Source organism: Acromyrmex echinatior, chromosome 12 (genome assembly GCF_024713525.1).
Source record: "Acromyrmex echinatior isolate Ae372 chromosome 12, ASM2471352v2, whole genome shotgun sequence".
Lineage (NCBI taxonomy): Eukaryota > Metazoa > Arthropoda > Insecta > Hymenoptera > Formicidae > Acromyrmex > Acromyrmex echinatior.
This window is the reverse complement of record NC_141863.1, coordinates 7,376,443-7,401,960: the sequence shown is the minus strand read 5'-3', so window position 1 is coordinate 7,401,960 and position 25,518 is coordinate 7,376,443. Positions and strand designations below refer to the sequence as shown.

Sequence of the window (25,518 nt, the reverse complement as noted above, 5' to 3'; positions counted from 1 at the left end):
AATTAATGCGGGATTGTTTCATATATAAAAAAATATATTATATACTATATAAGGTCCATTTAACAAAATGCAAACATGGCGGATTTATTTCCGATGTAAACATATCATATTAAAAGAAATCCATGCGTCCACTGTTTTCTCTTTGTGAAAAAAATTTTTGAATGAAATTGAATGCATGAGCCAATAAATTCCGATCATATACTCCGAATTCCGATCATCATAATTGAACATCTATATAGTTGTAGTCTCGATTAGAATTCTGATTGATATAATCAGAATCTGATTGATCCATTTTCAATTAGAAATTGTTTTCACTGAACGTTTAACAACTTCCTTGTCTTCTATATGAAAAGGAAAATTTTACTGAAGTAGCTAAAAATTTATCTAAAAATAATTTTGTTGGACCATCAAAAAAATTATTATTTAGGATACTTAAACTGGCTATTTGAACGTCAAAACTTTTTGCAACATTGCTTATTTTCATGCTTGAAATCCCTACGTAATTATTTCAATGGACCAATAAAATTATAATTTTTTTCATCAACAAAATCGTTCTTTTCATGCACTGTTAGAAATGTAACCACGAGCTTCCTTTACATGTAAATGAAGCTCGCGGTTATGAATGAAATTAAAAGTAATGAATGATTTAACTGAAAATTAAGTTACAGTAGTTACTTAAATGTAATGAACGTGTACAATTTATGAAATTTAATATACTTTTAATAAAATTTTATGAACATTAAATTATTAAATTTCATAAATTTTCATGAAAAATACATTAAATTTTATATACATGTACACAAACATACTTTTAGTCATAAATACATTAAATTTAATACAATGTCATGAAATTAAGTTCAAATTGTGTAACTTAAAAGTTAATGAAATTTAAGAACATTTCTAACAGTGTGTAAAATTCTACAGTATACCTTGGATGGGATAGATTTCTAGACAAACCGATAGTTTCTCGAATCAGTGTCGATCTATATGCTCGAGTCAACGGACCCCAGATTCCGACGGAATCTCCGGCGAGCTAGTTTCGGCCAAAGTAGGTGGTAATTTCACGGCTGCAGCTGTACTATGCCGTCGCATATCCGATTTACGCTGGCCAAGCGTGAGCAGTATCGGGCGCGATCTACTATTCCCACGAGGAACTTCACTCCTCGTTTATCTTCATTATCGTCGTATCTATCCTCGGTTACGGGTAACGGCGGGCAGGATGTGACGCGACAGTCTCGCATCCGCTAAACGCGTCTCTGTCCACCCGGTGCATGCACGTATAAACATTTGAATATTTATGAAACGTTTATCAGAGCGGGCGCAACCGGCCGGGCTATCGATTCGGCTTTCCGAATCCTGTTTCGAAACGCGTTTGATTTTGGATGGCCGGTCTGTGTCGTCCAGCAATACCATCGACGTGGACGTCGACGTCGGCGTCAGCGTCGGCTTCAGCGTTTCGCTCCGTCGCGTACAACGTTTTTCCATTTACTCGCGACACCGGTGTTTGCTATAGCACGACGTACTACGCACCGGCGCTCTATTTTTCCGCTATTTCTCCTTTGGTCGGCGATGAGGCGCGTAAACGGTCTACTCTCTTGTTCTCTTTCTCTCTTTCGTTTTGATGTCAGTTTGTCCCGCTTTTATTTTCCGTCCGTTCTTTATTGCCCGTCTCTTTGTCTCATCGTCACCGTTGCGCTTCGCTTGCTGAGTTTGTTCTGCCTCTCGATACCCTTTTACATTGAAAAACAACTTTATCTATCTACAATAATGAATAAGAAAATAAAATCAATAAAGTAGTTTATTCACTCAACAATAGATTGTTTATTTGAAAGTTCTATTTTATTATTATTGCAAAAAATAGTTCTATATTGATATGGATTTATATAAATATTTTTTTAATTCTCTGTTATTTAGAAATTAATAAAATTTCAATGATAAAGTAAGATAATCCAATATGCAGATCTACTTGCTGTTTTAGTTACACCCTTCATCATATCCACGTCATTGAAAATATATATCATATTTTCAATTAATCTTTACAGGACAAAAATATCTATAATGGCTTTAAAATGTCATATTTTGAGACAAGGATACAATAAAATAAATAATTATAACTCTTATTTAAAAAAACTGTAAGATTCTAAAAATAGATTCTGTCTTTTATGATTTCAGAAATATTTTCTATTTTGAATCTAATATAAATTCAATAAAAATCGCTTATGTAAATCATATTGAGTACGGTTATCTTAATATTCGTGAAGTACATCTTTGAACTTATCACTTGGAAAAAAATACATTTTGAAAATGGATATTTTTTTTTAAATTTAATTTACAGTTAAAATGTTATTCCTCTCACACGATTTCAAGATTTAAGCTATCGAATATTTCAATTTGTGTCGCGTTATTTTGAGCATTTTCTAGTGTAATAAAGTGAATCATTACATTTTCATTATTTACCGATGTTAAACAAAGACGAAAATGATTCACTATTCATGATCCAGCGATATTCATAGTTCGTTCTTATTTTAAGACCATCTTAAGATGCTAATACGGCTAATCTCTGACTGATTCATGACCTTAAATGTAAGATCATGATCTTAAATGTAAGAATAAATATGACGTATGTTATACTGTGTTTTTGCTGGAAAACGTCCTTTGATATCTGAGAGAATCGCGATTGACGGACAGGTCGGTAAAAAGCGTGTGACACTTCGAGCTTTCGGCATATTTATGACGGAATTGATTTAGGACTTCCACATTCCGATAGCATGGCATGGCAGGGACCGTTGAAAGCCGGACAAATAAACGTCGCGTACGTAACGATTCCGCGAATCTACGAAAGGCTCATGGGAAACATGGCGGAGTTTGAAACCTCTCAACAAGATGAAACTTGATTTATTTCCGAACCGACAGAAAGGAAAGAAATTCTTAGGAGCGGTAAAAGAGAAACTTGCACGTGAACCAAAGGATGACGTTAAACTTATCATGTTCGATGAACTATTTTGGTCAAGAACATTCGCTTAAAACTTATCCTTAATATACCTAATCGAGGATTTATAAAAATGTAGAAGTATAAAACATTATGAAAAATCGGGGAAATTATTGAACATAAAATTGTTCAATAATTACAATTATGCGGTTGCTTTTTAAAGGAGAAAAATCGAATATAAATTATTTAAAATGTTTCATTAACAATGTATAATCGTACAGCCAGCTAGAAACATATTCAATACTCGCGGTGGTGGGAAAGAAAAAGAGGGGAGAGAATAACAAAATAAACTGCAAGCGATAAAGCGACGCGCAGAGCGTGCAATTTAGTGTATGTAATTAAACAAAAGCACCATTTCAAAAGGTACCCACCGGGGAGACGATTAGGATTTCAATACAACCGCATTCCGTGGTAAATTCGAGATGCATCTGCAAAAAGCGCATTTGCAATCCAAAGAGCGGAGGCCCGAATTCACGTGCTAAATAATACCGTAAATTACAAGATAATTAGATTAAACGATACGTTCGCGATCCATTAGCTAATTAAATCGCGGGATTACGTTTATGGTAATTAACAATCGTGTAATAGCGCAGTCATTTGTCCGCTCGACGGAGTACACGGCGATAAGAATGATATCGTCATCGATCGCGGAATAATAAACAATTAGCGCAGCTCGTTGATTAATTCCTCTCATCCGCTCCAAGGGGTTAGGTGCGCCACACGGCTTGATTTATAGTCGCGTTTACTCCGAATGGAAATCTTCCTGCACTCTCCTCTCTCCTTGCGTCATTTTAACGGCGAAAGAGCAAGGGATCTTTCACTGAAAGGTCTGCTTTACAGGAGTGTCGTTGCACATCACTGAAAGACTCTGATATTAACAATGTCTCCACCTTTCTCTCCCTAAAAAAACTCACCTTTTTCAGCAGGCACGAATTATTTCGTTCTCGGAGAAGATGCTATTCGTATGATTTGATAATTCTGTGAAAATGAGTGAGATAAGAGCGATTTGTTTATTTATAATAAAAGAATCTTTTTGATAAAATAAAGAGATTAGTGAATTAAAAGAGCTCAAAAAAATTCTCTCATAAAAATCTCACAATTTTAGATATTAAAAAAGATTTAAAATTATGAGTAGATGAGTGACCACAACATCCCGGTTTTCTTTAAAATCCTTGGAAAGAAAAATAGAATAAGGTATTATCCAGATGTCTTAACTTTTATGGGACGGGAAAGTCACTATAGTGACATCGAAACATTAAAATCATATTTTAAGACAAGAAATACAATAATATTATAAAATAATAAATTGAAAAAATCTTATTCCAGAAGAAGCTGTAAGATTTAAAAAACAGACTTTTGTCCTCTAAATAACTCATTTCTTGCCATTGTCTTTATAGGACAGCATCTTTTTAATTTTTTTTCCATATACATAAATACTCTATATTAAGCATTTTCAATTTATATATATAGAAAAAAACTAAAAAGATGATGTATACATATGAAAAAAAAAATTAAAAGATCCTATAAATCCTGGCCTATGAATAAGACAATTGGAAGATATGGATTAAAGTTCATTATTTCTACATATTTCAAAATGGTAATTGTAATATAAATTTAATTATAACATAATGTACTAATAAAAAGTATAATTATAAAATTAAAATCTTTTTAGTATTTTGAGAGCTCATCTAGTAATTAATATCTTTAGATCACTTATCTACTTAAAGGTTAAAAAAAGACTGGTTCTCAGATGCACTTTCAGATCAGACGATTCCTCTATAACTTTCCTGGCAGAAGCAAAGAATCAATATCATTTTCGTTTGCTCTACAAACCTACCTAACTCCATCAAAAAGGGAACCGCAACTGTTGGCGAACGTTTCTTATAAGAACGAATGGCAAAGCTATTTCCCTTCACTTCTAAAGAGTGTTTGGCTATTACGATGAGACTTGTCGTCGAAAGGCGCTCCAAAGAGCCGGGATATCGGAGTTTGTGGGTCGCGATAAAATAAAACTCGAACGAGACTTTAGCCAACTTTCGGGCGAGGCAAGACGAGACGAGGAAAGGGGAGGATTGATCGCCGGCAACGTAGCGTATCGCGAAATCTATTCCCTCGTCTCGTGCACGAGGGTGCGCCGCATCAGAACGGACGGGGCGCGCACTTTTGCCCGATTCACTTCGCGTCTTCTTTGTGTGAGAGCTATCGGCAACGAAGCGTGTCGGAGTGGCTGTTTGTAGCGTCAAAACGTCGGGCAGAATCGACGCTCCGCTCGAGCTGTCGGGGATGTTTTTTGACGTCGAACCGGATCTATACCGCGGAAGGCAGATGGAAAACAGCGTGCAGACTTTCGGCATCTCGACGGGACGATTTGAACTTTGGCGACAACGATTTCTGTTGCAAATCGACGTTAATACCAAAGTAATAAAGTTCTCAATAAAGTCCTTGTATGCCTGTTAGGAATAGTCCTGTTTGGAATCTCGTAAGCTTATCAAGGTAATAAATTAATAGTAAAATCTACAGGTCATACATTAAACGAGCTATAGTTAGGTGTACTAAATAATGTTTATTAATCACAAATTATAATTTTTCGACGATAAGTTTCAACGGAACGTTTCGATTATACTTAGCCGTAAAATACATAAATATCCAAATATTTAATTATATTAACATAGGATCATCTCACTTTCATGTTACAAAGGACTGGTATATCGCAACTATATCATATATAGTCAAACTTGATTAATAAACGATGTAGTGAAGAGTCATGATTCACTGATACATTGTTTATTAATTATCAAGTTTGACTACATATGATATGGTTGTGATATACCGTCCTTTGTAACACGAAAGTGAGATGATTCTTAGAAATCTGTTATATTATCTATTGTAACTCGAACATGAGATGATAGTTAATATAATTAGATATTTGGGTATTTATTTATGTATTTTGCTGAAACTTATCGTCGCAAAATTATAATTTGTGATTAATAAATATTATTTAGTACATCTAACTATAGCTCGTTTAATGTATTGACCTGGATTTTATTATTTTATTAATTTGTTGTAAGATGTACGAGTAAAAAGAATTGATATTATTTATATTGTAATGATGTAGATAATTTGAGAGTTCTGCTCTCTTTTACCAGTGTTTCTACCAATATAATTTGATTATAAGCTTGGTTCAACTAACTCTTCATCTTTTTCTAGTTCTAAGAATTAAAAAAAGATGAAGAGTAAATTGAACAGGGATCAAAAGTTAATCTACATTGGTAGAAACGAGCATTTATCAGACGTAAATTTAATTCTCCGTCTGCAATCTGGGTATTTTTTACAAGCGAAATTTTACTCTCAAATTTTTCCGAAATAGAGAGAGAGAGGAGAGAATGCAATTCTCCCTCTTAAAATATCTTGTTGAAGAACTATTTGGTAACATAATAAAGATGTCAAAAAGTAATTGAATTTTTGCTACATTTTTCGAAAATCTAAAAGAGTAAAAAAAATTGCAGACAGAAGATTAAGAGATCATTTTGATCTCAGCAAAATCCTGCAAACAAATAATTTAATAAATAATAGAAATTAAAAAAATATGGGATACATCAATACATGTATATCACTGAATACAAAATATATATTTTACATTTAGTGAATGTATTATACAATCAGTTTTTAAATACATATACATAAAAATACATGCGTTTAAACACTAGAATGAAAACATTTTCGTAATAAATTTTGATTATTTATCTTGTATATGTGACTTTTTATTATTTTATGCCCGTACTTTATTATTAAAATAAATATTCACGGTTTCTGGGCGACATATGTTCACTACAGTATCAATGTAATTAACGGGCATCTTAATCATTCATCTATCATTTTGGAATCAGCCTGACGCCTTAGGACATTGTGGTGGCAGACGACCATCTGGTCCAGGGGTTCTCAGTAAGTCCTGAAATTATTAACGGGTTTGCGAGTACCCATTCCTCTGAGAATAAAAGCTGTTGATTTTCAGATGGGATTAGGGTCAGAGAATAAACAAATATAGCACTTCTTGACAATTCGCAAAAATCCGCAGACCCCTTTTCTATGTCGTTGTTAAACTCCACGGGGTGGTGACACCGCTGCTTGAATATCCCTTATCCGGCGGCAATTAAAGGACAACTGTCGCAAGCAAAATCTCCGACTCCGTCTGCATCGCATCTGCGCACCCTCCATATTTTTCTGACCGATCTTGTTCGATAAAACTGTCGCTTTTTATGCTTTAGCGATCGTCGAGAAGGAAAGTCGATTTGGCGACAGCCAGATTATGATCCGATAACCTTTCCAAGATCAACTGACCTCGTTTTAGCATCGGACTCAGTTGGTGACCAGAAAGATTGGTTAAAGGTGTTTGTTCTGCTGATCAAACTCGTAAAGGGCGAAAATAAAACTGATCGCGAAACCTCAAAGGTAGTAAAATCAGTAGAGAGAACAAGTAAACGGAAAATATCTCAATCTTATTATATACTACATTGATTTTCCTTAGCGACCTTTTTCTCTCAGAATTTTAAAACTTACTGATCTCTAAAAAAAATCACGAACTTGAAAACTGAAGATAAATTACGATAAATAATAATAATAATAATAATAATTGTGAAAAATTTAATATATAAAAAATTTAAAAAAAAAATTAAGCTGTTTGTGCGTGTTGTTATGTTGTTTGCATTCTAATACAAACTGTACGAATCAAATAAAACAACTCAAATTTTTATATTTTCCTAAAAAAAAAGTCACTTCGAAAAATATTGCAAAGTTTGACAATCCAAAATATTTTCGCGCTTTATTTTTCATATATTCTATTAGGTGTTGGAATTAATTCGTAGCGTTTTTTAATGAAAGAATGTTATTTATTTCACATGAGCATTAAAAAATACATTAATGAAAGTACTTCCCATCACTTGTAAAAACGCTACGAATTAATTCCAACACCTAATACATTTTATGTACTTATTTTTTATCTTCGCAATATTGTAACATACTTATACATTTGCGTATATAAATATTGTAAAGTCGCAGAAATTTGTCAAGATAACATACTAATTTTTGCTACAAAAAAGATTCTAGTATGACTATAAATCCTTCATTTAATTAGACAGACATTCAAAGGCATACATCTATTTGAAATACATTTCATTTGTGCCGCGTGCGAAGTAACAGACGCTTAACATTGCGATACAAGAAATTTCCTTATTTTTCCCTCGGGAGGGAAACTCATGAAATGTGCGTAACGCATCATCGGGAGATTGCTTGTACATCATGTTTCAGTGGACATTTATTCGACCATGTTAACGGCGCGAAGCGCTTTGTCGCGCAAAGCGGAGTGCCCCTTGGCGACGTACTTTATCAATAAACGTCCTTTTCAAAAACCAGCGGCGGCAATACCTGTAGGCAGGTTGGCAGCGGTAAATGCCGCCGGCGCCGAATTTCAAAGGCGAAAGAGCACAAACTCGGTACAACCCTTTTTCAAACTCGCAAAAAACGAAATCGCGCGTCGACTACCACGACGACGACTGCGCCGTTGCATCGCCATTGGTCCTTTTTTTGAAACACAATATATAGTAGAACGTACGTTTCTCTCTTCTGGAAGTCCATACATTCAGCCAGCGCGCGGCTGTGCAACAAAAAAGTCACGAGAGTAGACTTTGCAATCCTGTTCTTGGACGCGGAACAGAAGCAGCAGCGAGCGGCGGTGGTAGCGTCCCTTCATAATTTTCCTCGGCGCGTGAATCTTCCATGCGGCCTGCATAAATTTTTGGTGGTGCACGGACGAATAAAGCGAGCTTTAAAAAGCTTCTCAGGTCACTGAATGACGATCGCGAATACACGGGAAGAAAAACAGGAAGTTCTAAAATTCAAAAGATTAAAGAAAATTTTATTGCGTAAAATATTGTTTTAATTGTAAGATCGCAAGGATTAATCTTTAAACGCCATACTACACGTAGAAAAATAGTTGAGTAATTTTTATCTTACACGATTAGTAAAAATATTCTGGCCGAATTTATGACACACTTTACTTGCCTGAAAGTAAAAATACCGGAAGTAAAAAGTATATTGCAATTATAGTAAATCCGTGTAAGTGATTTATTTACAGTAAGGTAAATCATATTGTAAGTTTTCAAGATTGTAAGCACGAACAAGGCTTCGTACACTTGTATTTTTGACTACACAATAAATTTTGATAGTGTTAAAGTAAAAACTCATCGATAAAGTAAATTCTATTGAGATGTATGGTAATAAACACATTATAATTAATTTTTTCAATCGAAACGCTAAACATTAAGCGACATAATGTATACATATATCATTATTAATAAAAAAGTTGCAAGCAATAGAAAAAAAACATTGAAAAAACATTAGAAGAAAAGTCGAATATACGGAAAAAATTAAGAATTACATAATTACGAAATAAGGAAAGAACAGGAAAGAAATATTATATTTAAATTAGTAAATGATAGATAGAATGAAAGCGAGAGAAAGAGAAGCAACTCGACGTATGGTATCTGTATTTTCTAATGCGAGAAGATTTAATGAAACGTGTCTATTAATTAGCACCTAAGTGTTATGCCGCATATCCATTAGTGATAATCATGTTAACTAAAATCAGAGAATCAGCGACCGAGTCGTAGATAGTGTTTAACGCGGCCGGGTTGAATTATCGGACGTCTCTGGTAATTATCAGATAAATATTACACGGCGTATCCATTAACGACGATCGTGCTCTCGCCTGCTAGATGTGGGATTCATAAACCGAACCGTTGTGCGGTTTATGTGTGAATATGCTATAAACAAGCGGAATCCATGAGGCACCGACTCGCATTGCGTTTACATATGTTATCCGAGCGTAATTATATAGGTGTATCGTGCATTATGTTTCATTCTATTGAAATATCTGTGGCGCGCCAAATCCGTTTTATCGCTGTTCTTTTTTTGCAAACTGTAGCACATTCGCTGGCCATACGATGCTTATCAAGTTATCTACATAATTCGCGAATCATAAAATATAGTTCACAAACACAGACGCAAAGTAATGTATCATCGCACACGAGATAAATGCAGATGTAAATCAATCACAGGCAATAAATTAAACTGCGATGGCACTTTAAAGCATTAACATTTTAATTTGAATCAGGTTAGAGAAACGTGTTATGTGTGTCTGATATTTTCCGTATCACGGAAATTTATAAAAAGAAATCTCTACTGTGATAAATGAGCAAAATTCATTTCCGATATTCTTTCCTGTTCTGTCCCTGGTGAACTTAGTCGCCACATCGTAGAAATTAACATGAATCCAATTCAGTCTATAGATCGCTATTCCCAAAACAGATCTCCATTTTGCATCCGCGTTTACAAGCTACGTTTTATGATTTGTAAATTATGTAGAGATAGCTTAACTTTAAATCCAGGAAATTTTGGCAAAATCAAAAATTTTCAAAAATAAATAATCCTTTGCATCAATATTATTTATTAATTTGATGTAGTTTAGAGTCAATTGAAATATAGAGAACGTACATATGCATCGTCCAAATTCAAAGGATTAAAGCTGTTTTCAGTGATAGATCCCATTGTGTTTTCCACGTTTTATACGAACCAATTGCGTTGGCGATCTGTATTTCAGCTTTTCTTTTCGTTAGCGGAATCTGTGACGTTTCCCGTTTTATATCGCACAGTCGATGCAATCCGTGAGTGTAGGAACTTGAAAGTTTCGTTTTGTGTAGCTTTGCAACACGATAAAATGATTACGTGATCGGCACTCGTGGACCATTGGCCCTTTCATCGCGACTCGCCACGACCCTTCGCAGATTTCATTCCACGCAGGACAAAAGATGACGTCGGTGCGCGTCGCCATCGGTAAAAATGGTGAACGAACGAAGACGCGAAAACGTAATAAAGCCGATATGGTCCAAGAACTGCGGGGACAGATTGGAAAGTAACCGAACGGCTGGGCTCTGCCGAAAGGAATCGAATAACACGAGAAGGGATGAAAGGAAAACGAATGAACGGAAAAGAGAAACGGGCGGCGAAGGTGGCGCGCGAAGGCGGCAAATTGAAGCTCGCGTAAGTGGAAAGCCAATTTGGTGTTTCTTGTTGTGAAAATAAGATCATGGGAAATTATTGGGTGTCGTAACGACGCGGGCGCACACGGCACGTTCCCATCTCAACTCTTCCTGACCGAAGAGACACGGTCGCCGCGGATAGATTCTCTTTCGTAACGAGAAAATTGGAAACCGCTTTGTCGACGTATTACGGGAGATCCCATACGGGAGGTGCCGTACACGATATTTCCAGCGTATGTGTCAATACGTAGCGTGCGTATCAATTTCGATTTCCAGAAGTCGACGGGGCGGAAAGTTCATAATCATCGGATCATCGCGATTCCAGCTAATGCGAAATAATTTGCGCATGCAATTGTAATCGCTGCAGATATATACAATATCATTTCGAGGGTGGATTACCCTTTTGTGCATGTGACGCGAATGAAACACGCTTCATAGATAGATTTAGATGGGTGGGTGTTTGCACATTGAGATAGGCAATCGAGGGCATTTTTCACCGCCGTATATGATATTGTGAAACTTAACTATACGCAAACTGCGGTAGTATCCGGCTGTGTCCGCACGTTTTTAATTAAAACGCGACGTTTAATGAAGAATTTCGATAGACGCGGACGTAGAAGCGGACGATTATATTTCGCCGATTCCCCGTGTCGGCGGACAAATGATCGGCGAGCGCATTTACACAGGCCGCGCGTATGCATTTTGCAGTCGTCGTGGGTGGGCGTTTAATTTATTTTCCCCCGTTAGAGCCAGGGCGAAATTAAATTTAGGCATTTGTTTACGCGCGTGGCGTACTGTACGCGCGACGAGATTATCGGCCATCGGCTACCCGGCCGGCGTCGTTCTGTCGAAAATGTCCGACTGCGAAAATGAAAGCGGACGTGTCACGCTTTCAGACATTTTACAAAATTGCGGCCGCGCGCCCGTCCAATTAAATTAACAAATTTCATTTACCGCCGCGCGGTGATGACCTCCTTTCTCGAAACGTGGCGAAAATAATAATAATAATCGGGGGAGGGGGAGGGAAAGGAACAGTCGCAGGATGGAGGTCGAAGGGATGACCCCTTCCCTCCTTGGACTCCAACGTCACGATTCTCCAGCGACGACGATCAATTTACCGTCCCAGCTACATTAATAATGTCAACATCTTGGTTCACACTCCCGAAGAATAATATTGTCCTGCAATTACTCCTCGGTCTGCAAAACCAAACGGAGATAGGTGAATTGTGCAATGGCCCTGGGGTTTCTAAGTGTTTGTACGGACGGAGCAATAAATTCCTGTCATCCCTCAACTGCCCGTGAATGATGCAAATGGAGCACTCATTTTGCGTTCTTCTTATAAAAATAACATTTCACATTTCTCTTTCTCTCTACGTTAAAGCTCGATTTTTTTTCTGGTTAATTTATAGCTTAGATTTAATCTTACTTAATCTGATGATAATAAAAGAAGTGTCCCTCTAACTGATTAATTACTAGATGAATTTGTAGTGATAACTTCAAAGCTCGGTTTTTAATTTTCTGGTTAACTCATAGTTGGACTTAACCTAATGATAAAAATTATACTTTTCTACTATAAAAATCGAACTGATAATTTCGTAGTAATATTCAAAGTTATCATACAAAGTTATAAAACCATCAGTTTGATAAGTTGAGCCACAAGTTAATGAAAAATTGAGGTTAAACTTACTACGAAACTATCAGTTTAGTAATTAATATATACAGTTTGAATAGTTAGAAAAATACAATTTTTACATTGTCATTAATTAGAAAATAAAGAAACAAATCTATATGGATCTAAATAACAACGGCATTTGATATGGTGTTTTACATTTTGAAGTTCCGCTTATTCCATGCCTCGGAATTCTCAAGAGGGCTATACATCTTCTCGGAATTTACCGAAAGTGCTCTCTTAATCGTCATGAAGACAAGAAGGTACTCCATCGGCGATCGTATATCGAATTAGGTCAGATCTTACATGCGCGTGCTCGTACTTATACCCTGTCACAAGTACGGGTGCAAAAGCCACACGATGTGTGCATCCGCCACATGGAAGTCGGTCCCACTGTTCGTTACTGACGTTCGTGAACCGTTATAGTTGAAGTAACTTTGTTTTGCGTGGGATGTGTTTGCCGGTTAATTTTCTGAATCACGTTACATGCGCATGCAGTTACGGGAAATTGTGCAAGGCGATGCGGAAAATTTTCACAAACTAGATACTCGTGGTTACACCTCGAGATTTATATTTTTTCGATATTGTTTTTTCAGTCTCTCGCTATGATATCTCGAAGACACATGATTTCTTCGGATGGAATTTTTCACAACGCAAAAATAAGAGGAAACACGAATTTCCGGCAAATTCGTTAAACACGTAATAAATCGGATAACTTTACGCGACGATTATTACAGAGGTCGCGGATAGGTCGCATGACGCGAGTTTTTAGTTAATATAGTCGCAGTATAAAATGACCTTCATGTAGACAGCGGGGTCTATAATAGACCGTAATTGCCCCTAATGAAATATAATCATTGTTTCCACGCTGCCACCAACCAGCGTTCTGTATTAAAGCGATCCCGAAACTTTGTTTTTGAGTTATTTATGAGATTAACGTGTAATGAAATATAGTCCCGTTTATAGCAAATATGCCCGTCGGCGCTAAGGGATATACACAACGGAAGTTTATACTCGTATAAATTGGGGCGTTGACCAAATTCATTACTATTTCGAGTAGCAAGTATTATGAATCCAGTCAGCATTGAGCGTGGAAAATCGTACATATCGCGCGATGAATAATGTCTCAATCGATATACGCGGAAATTTATCAGTTTTCCATCTATTCCCTTTTATTTCGTTCATTCGATTCCGCACGCGGACGGCTGGCTCTCATCGGGGAAAACGCCTGACAAATTTATCTGCCACTACACTGCCGCTCTGAAGGACAGCCGTACGTGTACCACGTACGGCATCTATTGATCCTGTCGAGTATGTGAGGACACGTTTCTGCTTTTGGGGCATAGTATATCGAACGAAAGCACACGTTCGCGTAATTGTGAACCCTGAATAGTCAATAGAAATTGGTACGAAATTCTGGTGAAAATGTTAAGGGGATACTGGCGCGATGTGGTAATTATCGCGAATCACAGTGCAACCGCAAAATTTTCGAACGGCCTTTACGGATTGCGAAATTTTTGTACAGAATTAAAATATGCACGAACGAAATGTTCAAGTGTTTCGGTTTCACAAGGAACATAAGTTTGAAGTTTGCTTCAACGCCCCAATTTATACGAGTATAAAAACTTTATAATTTATACGAGTATCCAGTGGACTTTGGATTACTTGAATAATACTGAGTTAGAAAACTAAAATTGAAAGCCTAGAAAAATATATTAGCTTGAACGTAATTCACGTGTTTAGCGAATATTCAGAAATGGTAAACAGAATAGTATGTTATGTCTAGCAGTAGGTGCTCGATTTTATAAGAAATGACGTTGCAATATGTTAGATAAAGACAGATGTGTTTGAGTGAGACAGAACGATAATGTAAGAAATGAATTGTAGTTATCACTATTATCGACATTTTTAATTTGGAATTTAAAAAGCTTGTATTATCGATGTTGATTCGGTCATCGAGCTAGAATTTTCTTAAAGATGTATCACACGTACAGTTCCTGCAAAAAAAATTAAACTTGGAAGTATGTTTAATATTTACATTTCAAATAAACTATATACATATGGAAATTGCGTGAATAAGATTATATTTTTGTTTAATAATTTACATATTTTTGTAGTTTATTTATTTTGTTTGTTATTATTATTGTTACAAATGCAATTTTTAAAAATGATAAAAAAGTTTACATTTTTCTTTTATAAGCACTTTAAATACTTCAAAATAACTCATGAAATTTCATTGCAATTCACTGATTACTTACAAAGATATAGAACAAACAAATATTTTGTTTATTTACTGGACAATCAGTTCATGCATCGCAATATAACTATGTACTCTATGTAAATAATTTTGAATACATAATATACTTATAAAAAATTGAGATTTTTATAATTTATTTTATAATACATTTCCATGTATATTTTTATCACAGCACAGATTTAATACTACTATTTAGTGAAATAACTTATAATCCAGATAATAAACCGTCACTAAATTTATCGTATTATTTTTAAACGTGATTTAAACGAATAATCTGTAATTTTTTCATAATTTCATTATCGTTCTGAAAATATGTATAAAACATCCTTAATACGTTTTCAAGAGAAAACGAAATGCAGCGACAAAACACCGCACCGCTGGAAATAATTGAAATCCCTGCACTTCTAGTTTAATGAATCGCTCGATATATCTCAAGTCCGAGGATAAGACGAAAGTAAGGCTGGATTAATCCCGAAATTATGCGATGCTTAATCAGGTCCCGTCTGATCCTTTCCATGCATACGATTAATCTCCCCGGTTCGTATCTGTTTAATTATCCTTCACCAGCGTCTACGTAATTATATTCCAACGGATTTATTTCATTATCGGGGGACCGGCGCACGTTCCGCTCGGTTCAATTTTCAGCAATGCCTGCCGTCCCTCTGTCACTGATGCGACAGCAAAAAAAAAACGGCGTAAATCCTAATCCGATCCTGATAATCGTTCATTCACACTCGAAATCGAGGGCACACGCGCGACGAGAATATCCGATTTATCGGATAAGCCATAACGAATCGTTATTCCGCTACTACCGTTTCTTTCCACCGTTGAAAAAAGGGCGGTCGCAATGGCCGAAGGGACGACGGATGCGATTGTTGTTATTCACAACAGACAGAATTCGCGGATCACGAGTAAATCTCATGATCCGTGAGAAAGCGAATTTTTCAGGCTCGAACAGCGTTGTGATTTTCGCGATTAATACGGCCGAGGATGGTATACGCAAGTGTGAGATTCTGTTCGCCATAACGTCCTTTGATCATTCGGCAACTACGGTTAACTCGGAATAATGAAACTGGTGCGCTTACGCTCACTTCGGTTCGCCTTAATTAGTGCCGTAATTAAATGGAAGTTTGAGGAGCGAATCGGGCTCGCACCAGTGCTCGCGCGACGCGCTACGACTTCGTCTTCGAAATCTTCGAGCCGCTCGCGTTTTCCTCCACTTGCTTCTTCCACGCACGACTTAATTCTCCATCGAACTTTTCTGTACAATGTTAAATGCCACCGTAAGTTTATATATATATATATATATATATATATATATATTGTGTATATGTGTGTGTGTGTGTGTGTATGATTTCAGCTATTGGTTTACTTCTTATTGCATTGTTGTGTTATTCTGGTTTTATTACTGGTAGGCTTTGTTATATTTATGTTACATATAATCTATTGTCATATCATATTTTATGTCTATTACTCTGTTAACATGTAGTCTTTTTCATATAGCTTTGCAATAAATTAAATCAAATTAAATTAAATTAAATTAAATATTGACTACAGTCTTGCATACGTAAATATGTAAATCTTTAAATAGTTTCAGGACTTTCTTAAATTCTCGGAATACCGATCGTTTGATCTTGAACTCTCAATTCTATTTTAGAGATTTCTCTTGTAAAAATCGAGCGAAGACTGCTTAAGATTTTACGAAAGTTCTAATATTTCAAATATTAGATAATATATTTAATCCATAAAAAGATTGGCTTATACTGAATCGAAATTTTGCTTCTACTTTGAACCATATTTTTAGGACGTATATTAGACTAAAGATTTATCATTAGGACTTATATGTAGACTCTAGAAATTTAAAATATTCTAATAAATTAAGCTCCTATGTTGAACCTGTAAATGGTAGTTATCGAGAAATTTCCTATTTTTAGATTCAGAAAAGTTTTCTAAATAGAAGCTATGGATTAAGTAAATTAAAAGAGGTCCTATTTGGGCTGTAGATTATAAGGTTTAATTGAGATTGAAAGAGATTCACAGTAAGACTAAAATTTCGACTCGGGATGATCCCTGAAAATAGAAAGAAAACAAAATTAACGAGGATTTATTAAAATAAATCTTTGATTTAGGAAGTCTTAATCGGTTATAATTCACGGGAATCTCGAAAAATCAAGGATTTAATCTTTAAAGATTTCTCGAGATCTGGTGGAATTATAACCGTGCGATTAACGTTTGGATTTCCTAAATCAAAGATTTATTTTAACAAAATAAATCCTCGTCAATTTCTTCCGCAACCTCCTCTTCTTCCTTCTACCTTATTAAAATGTAGATGAATCTCTTGAATACATACATCACGCATGGATAAATATGTAGAGTGCCCGCGGGCTTGTATACAGATATGCATTTTATATAAGATACAGTCTCTGAGTAGCTTTTGTTATTCTCTCGCTCTTGCACGTAAAGTCAACATTATACACAGAATATAACGTTGATCGCTTGCATATTCCTCGCGCTGGAACATATAACCGGTGGTGTTCTCCTCGCTTACGCTACGGACAAGCGACGCCCCAAAACGCGGTAACAAATGTTTCTCCCTCACGTCCTCGGTTTTGCTCACGGACGAAGTTCCCCTTGGGATCGAACAAATCGCGCGGGTACCTCAGGGAAGTAGGGAACGCGTCGGCTGGTGGTAACTGGACGGTGTCGGCGACTGGAAGTAGCTCGTTAATGGCGAAAGTTCCGCTGAGCGAATCGATCGTCCGAGAAAACAGCCGTCCACCGTTCTCGCGTAACGATGGCGGGAAGGAAACGTGACGCGCGGATGGAAGATGCCGATGGGTCACAGTCGAATCGTTGGTATAATGTATTTTTTATATTCCAGAGACGGCAATTTTGTCGAACTTGTAACTTGTAACTTGACACACCGCGTCGCTAACTTATCGGTCATAAAAGCGTAAATCATAAATTTTAGCAGATTTTAATTTATCAGAGTGTGTTTGTTTCCGTGAAATTATAATTTCTAGGCCGGAACACACGAGGATTCTGTGAATGTTTACATGAGAAAGATGTCATTCTATTGCTAAGAAACTGATTACTTGTAATAATTAATTTTCTTTCTTTTAAATAGTGGCTATCTTTAAAATACAAAGCATATTTGTTTTATAATAATCATAAAATATACTTATTACAAAACTGTAGAAAAACTTATTGGTTTTTTTAAGGATTGTGAAAATGAAAAAAATGTAAAAATTAAATTATGTTATAAATATATTTTTTATTGATATTATTTGATTAGTCAAGTTAAAAAATAGGAAATTTCTAGGAAATTTAATTTCTTTAGTTGAGTCACTTTTAAAGTAAGAAAGCGATTTATGGATTCTTCCTTTTCCACGATCGAGAGCTCTCAATTCTTTTAGCATACAATAAAGCTATATGTTACTTCTAGAACACATTTCCTAACTTTAATCTAACGTGGATAATTCTCATTGCCTTTCGTTGTATTACTTTTATGTTCGCTTTCACGTTACGTCTTCCGGATAATTTCATTATCCGCCGCAGTACAGCGGGAGGGTCGGATGAGAGAATGTACGAATGCGAAGACCGGAGATAAATTTCAGCACGACTCGGAGGTACCTCCCGTTGTCTTATCCGACTCGTTGTACTCTCGACGGGGGAGAGTCGTAATGGGAGAGGAGGCGGAAAACTTTTCTGATACGCGCGATCTACTCGCGCGTATTAGGTTGCTGCTCTCGCTGAGGAAACAGCAGGCATCGCCTCGGCCTTCCTCGAAGAAGGAAGAACATCGTGACGAGGAACGTTGCACGGCGCACGTAACGCCCTTTTGATATTCTCCTTACGAGCGTCTACGTGATCGCTCGTGATCGAAGGCTGACGCGAAACTGTGCGCTATTCGCCGTACCATTACATCTCTCACGGGGTGGAGAGAAAGAGAGAGAAAGAGAGAGAGAGAGACACGAAGATCTCCGGGGAGGCTGGTACCGCTCGATTTCCACCATCGTCTCGCGAAACGACCCTGGCCTCCGCTATCTCCCGTCGCCGCGATTCCTCACGGTTCTCTCATTCTCGCTCCTCGGAGCATCGCAACCTCGGAACGACGAAGCGGGGATCCTAAGCACACTCGTCTTCGTCGAACTACCCTGACTATTGCACGCGCGGGCGCTCTCCCTCGTCGAGCAAATGGTCTCCGAAGTATCCGGCCTCGACGGTGAATTGCCACCTCGGGAGGAACAGTTACGGTCTCGGGCTTCGATCCGCTGATAATTCCACTAATCGTGAATGAGCGTGCGGACTCAAGAAACTGCCGCGTAAAACCGCAACGATATTGCGGGAGAACGGAGGCGGAAGAACACGGCATCGCAGTGCGAAGACGTGTATATCGCGGTGCCGGATAGACCCGCATGATGTACATCCCCCTTCTTCTTCACCCTCCCCTTGAACATTTAGATTCCCCGCCTCGTAAAATCCTTACGTACTCGGATCCTGGGATCCTTCAATCTTTATACGCTAGAATCCTCGACGTTCCGAGATCTCCAGTTTTGTCTCCCTGCGCTCGGAATCCTCAGGATCCCCGGGATTTCCTCGCTTACTCGACGATCGCGCGCGAAATACGTTTTTCTTTCTCAGATTTCATGTAAATCGGTAAAAGTAACGACGCACGCGCAATTTCCGACGGAAGTACTCTCGCCTCGCGCGATCTTGTTTCTTCTTTATTTATACAAACGGCGAAGAAAAAAAAAAGAGGGGAGAAATATCATCGCGTTGTGGAAAATCGCGCTGTCAAGATACGCGCTTCTCGAACACCTATTCTACGTTTCCACGTCACAACGGTCCCGCATAACTGCTAATTGTAAACCGGGCGAATAACTATTATCCCAGTAAGTGGTGCGCTAGAACTTCCTGCATTAACGATCCACCGACGCCGAGCGTCCATAGTTGCTGCATTTCAATGCATCGGTTTCCTCAATCAAAAAACTTCGCCATTAGTAAAATCGATCCAGCTTCGATCTGTAACAAAGTTACCCACGTAAGGACCAATTGTGAGTAACAATATGAAACTTAAAGACCGTGTAAACGGAGACCCATTTAATATAGGAGCTGATTTAGTTCATGCAAATATATTTGCAGAATTTCATTGGTGGTGTTAAATGGGGTGTTAAAAATCCAAAGGAGTCCCATGTTTAAGTAGTCTATTCTACAAGCATTTAATTTTACGTTATATTATTACAAGTGTTAATTAAAATCACAGAAATAATAGATATAGACTCATTTCATGATCTTGTATTTGTGTTCCGCTAAAAAGAATTTAATGTATCAGCATCTCTCTTTTCAACTCTGTCAGTGTATCTCTTGGAGTATATACAATCAAAGTCTCACTACAAATGCTTTGAAGCATTATTTGATTGACCAATCGGAAGAAAGAGTTTTATGAATTAATCAATCAAAGAATGTTTCAAAGCATTCAGTGTTATGTTGATCGTAGCCTTCAACTCGATATTTTAGAAAGAAATAGAGAGAGAGAGAGAGAGAAAGAGAGAGAAATCGTCATTTATTGAGTGCTTTAGGAAAGCATCCTCTCAAGCTAAACATACAATTGATTCGAAATAAATTCGATTATACCAAGAAATTGGAACGAAATTGACAGTAAAAAAAAAAGAAAATAATAGTAATGATTAAAAAGCACTGCAAAATAATAAAAGACATGGATGTCTATAAGAAACGAAAGTCAAATAATACATAAATATTAAAGCAAAAGAAAATTGAATAATTTTATTAATACAAAAATAAAAAGAAAATAATATAATATAATTACAAGAATTAAAAAAGAAAGAGATAGAGAAAGAGCGATTTGATTTCGAGCTATCTCGCTCTTTCCAAATCGACAGTGACAATCTCAGAGGAATGCATAGTTTATTATTCTAAATTTCTTAGATCTAAATCTCACTCTAAGAGAATAAAAATATAGCCATTTTTAGATAAGAATAAAAATATTTTACTTCTTGAAAAAGAATGACAATTTTTACTCTTTTCATTTCTTCTTTGGAGTGAAATTTCATTCAAAAAGAATAAGAAATTCTTTTTTTTTTCAAGAAATGAAAATCACTCTTCTCCAAAAATGACTGCATTTTCACTCTCTTACAGTGTGATTTTACTTCAAGAAATTTAGAGAGATTTATATATCATGTCTTAAAGTATGATTAAAGAATGAAAGAAGTGTAATTCTGCATACGATTGGAAACGAGTTCAACATTTAATTCTGCCACACGATCTTTAAATAATAGTCGTAAATTTTCAATTTTCCGAGAAAATCGTCCGAGATAATCGCATTTCACGAGAGTTTGACTAGCGAGGCATACACGCGCGTGGACGGCAGCTCATATTTCATCGGTGCGCACTGCAAACGTGATTGAAGATGAATAAAAAATGGCACGACGCGCGAGAGCAAATGATCGCGTGCCGTCGCTGCAGCGTGCATTTTTGTGTGAGGAGAGAAAAAAAATGCACGACGTTATGTATTCCGGATAATCGCTATCTCGTTTTAATCGAATTAGTTGCGCGAGTTCGTATTTCATGCGACGTGCGTACCGCGTGCCCTTTTTCCAACAGTTTTTCACCCCCTCCCCTCCCCCTTTCCTCCCCTCGAGTACCGATTTTTTTTACGGACTTCTAGCATTTGTTTATTTGAAGCCCCGCAATATGCTACCTCATATACGCGACAACATTGAAAGAGTGCACGTTCCGTATTTTTATGTTTCCATATAAAAAATTTTTCTAGTTTTAGTTGTTTATCAACGAAATCTTTTTTATCTTCTAAAAGCTTGCTTGCGAAACATAAAAGGATATTTTTATCGTCTAAAAATTGAGCAAGAAATATCATTATTTCTCTGTGCCGATCTACAGGTATATACATTTTTTAGCTTTAACAAATTTTCTTTAGCTTTAATAAATTTCATATTATTTATTTATATGAACGCGAAAATAGATTGTGTATATATATTATGCATTAATTTGTTACAAAATAATTGAAGATACCTTGCTCTCTCTCTCTCTCTCTCTCTCTCTCTCTCTCTCTCTCTCTCTCTCTCCTCTTCCTAAGAAATTATTATTAGCGTTCATTAAAAATTTTAATATTCTATACTGTTTTTTATTAACAATCCCTATTTACTAATTAAATGAATACCATTACATTTGTCTTTTCTTTTCTTTTAAATAAATTATGAATTTTGTTATCAAACAATTTTCAATATTAGAGGATATACTAGAAGAGATACTTGCGATGTAATATATACTTGTTTGAGGAATATATCTACAGTAAGTTCGTTACTGAAACTTGTACGTAACATTCCGTGCGTTTGCGTGGCAAACACATTTCATATTTCGCTTAAGGCACGGTCTTAAATAATGATGCGCGATGTTCTCAAGCACATTCGTAACATTGCATTTTGGACGTTGAAAAATCTTGCGAAATAATCGCGAAGCACGATCGGTGCAACTGTCGGAAAGCGCGCAGAGAAGTAGATCATATTTCATCACACGCAATGAACGTATTTAACATGACAAATTGCTGCTGTATCGTACATCCACGATCAGAATTTTCCATATGTAATGGACCATGAATTAGGTGTGGCAGTCATATTTCACTACCAATGCAGTCAAATCGGGGGATAATTAATACGAGACCGTGCGCATAAACGAAAAACTGGACAATTAAACGAAATGCTTCTATAAATTTCCAAATTAACACCGACGTCATTTTCACGAGCGTGTGGGGAAAAAAGCAGGGGCTCTGGCATATTTACATTAATGCCGAGCATCACACCAGTATTGTTCCATTTTTCAATAAAAACGTGCGAGGGAATTAATAAAGAGTATTATTAATGTTACGAGGTACGAGATTCTCAAATAAACAAGCTTTTGACGCAACATATAAATAGGCTGCGGGTGCAATGGACCGTGTATGAGTAACACAGTGTAATATGCATATCTATCTGGAAAATGTTTCTCGTCGCAAATGTAGATTTAACCTCGATAATTCTTGAACGATCGCTCAACAAATTAAGTGAGCTAATATTGTGTGACAGCGATATGTATGATCGTAATGCTCGATAATGTGCTTTTAACAAGAGAATATTCTTGTTTCTTTTTTAGACACATATTGAAATGTGTATTTAAATAATATATTTAAAAGTACTCTATCTCTGTGAGCGATACTTTATGCATTCTGGAGATTAATTCTTTGTAAGCCATTGCACATCAAATCTCTATTTGTCATTATTTACGCGAAAACAGCATCGAGCATTTTATATTTTGTTACAATTAATTAATAAATATATGGACTGACTATGAAAGATTAGTATTAAAAATAAACGTGTTATAAAAATTAATGCAATTAATAATTGTTTTATTACATTTCTTTTAAATAAATTGATTTAAATCACTTGTATCACTGTAAAATATTTCCTGTATTTATATATATATATATATATATATATATATATAATATATTTATGTGGTTACAACATATGCGAATTGAAAAAATCTTTAGATATTATTTTATTCGTTAATACAATATTTAAAGTAATTCCGAGTCGAAATTTTGCTTTTACTTTGAACTTTTAATTTTAGGATGTATGTAGATTCTAGACTCTTTAACATAGGTTCTAATCTAATAAATTGAGTTTCTATGTTAAACCTGTAAATGGCAGTTATCGGAAAATTTCCTATTTTTAAATTCAAAAGAAGTTTTCTAAATAGAAGCTGTGGATTAAATAATATTAAAAGAGGTCCTATTTGGTGCTTGCAGGTTCATAAGGTTTAATTGAGGTTGAAAGAGATTCACAGTAAAACTAAAATTTCGACGGTAGCTTAGAAAGTTTCACAAAATTCTGCTTGAAGTATATCGAGAATGGGAAAAGAGGAAGAAAACAAGACAACACATTTATTTTAAATATTATTTTAACATCTTTCATTTACTTTACATACAGACATTAATTTATTGTTCTATTACACAGATTTGCACATAAAAATATAAAATATAGAAAAAACTTGCATTGATCTTCATTCATCTACCTATGAGGTACGAATACTATGAGAAAAAATGATAAATAGAAATTTTATATTTTGTGACAAATTTTTCATTTATTATTTTCCTTTTCTTTTTCTTTTATTTATATTTAAACGTTGAATCGATTTATCTAAGCACTGAACTAAATAATTTACTTAATTAATTTGGTGATAAAATTTATCTCTTTGTTCTCAATTATTATTATTTCTTGAAAATATTGTCTGTATATACTTAGCAATAAATCTCTTACACTGAAAAGAGATGATAATATTTTTATTCGAAATTTGAAGACAAATTATTTTTCCTTTGAGAATTACTTATTTGATTACTTTTTACCAGATTTAAATTTCCTATGAATTATGAGCGGTTTATACACCGTTGGTAATAATTATTCTATTGCGTAATATGACATCAAAATGTGTTAGTAACCAAACCGGTCAATAACGCATAGTTAACAATGTACTCTATTCTGTAAGCTGTTTATATGTGTGTATTATTATACAATGGCTGAATAGATAATTATACATGCTCTGAGCTTAAACATTTGCACTAATCTGTCGCTAATCTTGCGCCATCTATATTAAGGCAATAGACTTATGGTATATTATATCTTATTGTAATATACAGAGATCCATTACCTCGAATAAAAGATAATTCAATCACTCACCAATACGATGTGCAGAGTTGTAGATTATGTTGCAACTAATATCAATTTACAAAATGCAAATATAATCCATGTTATATACGTAATTCATATATTTAGCGCACAAAATAAGGGATGCGTGAAAGTTCAATTATTGAATTCTTTAATGAAATAATTATAATCCATAAGATAATTCCTCGTAAAGGGCTTTTAAATAATTTTGATTTAATTTTACATTCAAATAGAAATAAATGATTTTAATTCTACAAATAAGAAATAATGTATATAAATGATAAATTCTCTCACCTCGTAGTTTCTGTCTCATCGCCCGATGATTCCCAAGCCACCTCACACAGATTCTTCGTGGTTACACGTACACAGCATTACACTCGCGGAAACGTTGTTACTTACGATCGTGCATGAATCTATTATTGACATACGATGGTTGCGCGCGACATTGCACGGCACTTCCGAAATTAAAACTAATTAAACTCCGAATTCCCGTACAATTATCGGCGAAATTTACATGCACGTCGATTCGTAACAACGCAGTATTTTAAACATATTGTGCTACGTTATAATAGAGAAGTATTGTTAATATATATAATAAATTACATAACTTTTCTGTATTTGTATTTATTTAGATCGATGATTCATGCGTGTTACTTTATGCGCTCTCAAATTTAAAAAACGATAATGGACAAATTACATTTAAGTCGGAAAATATAAAGCACGTTGTCAGATATATTAATATTTAAGTCTCGTTCAAGAAATGATTAATTTCA

General features: G+C 35.6%; 1 protein-coding gene across 12 annotated transcripts in view; it reads right to left on the bottom strand.

Moving 5' to 3' along the window:
• Fas1 (fasciclin 1 Fas1 domain-containing) overlaps positions 1–25,518 on the bottom strand; it is a 380,082-nt gene that overhangs the window by 199,380 nt on the left and 155,184 nt on the right. The window lies entirely within an intron of this gene.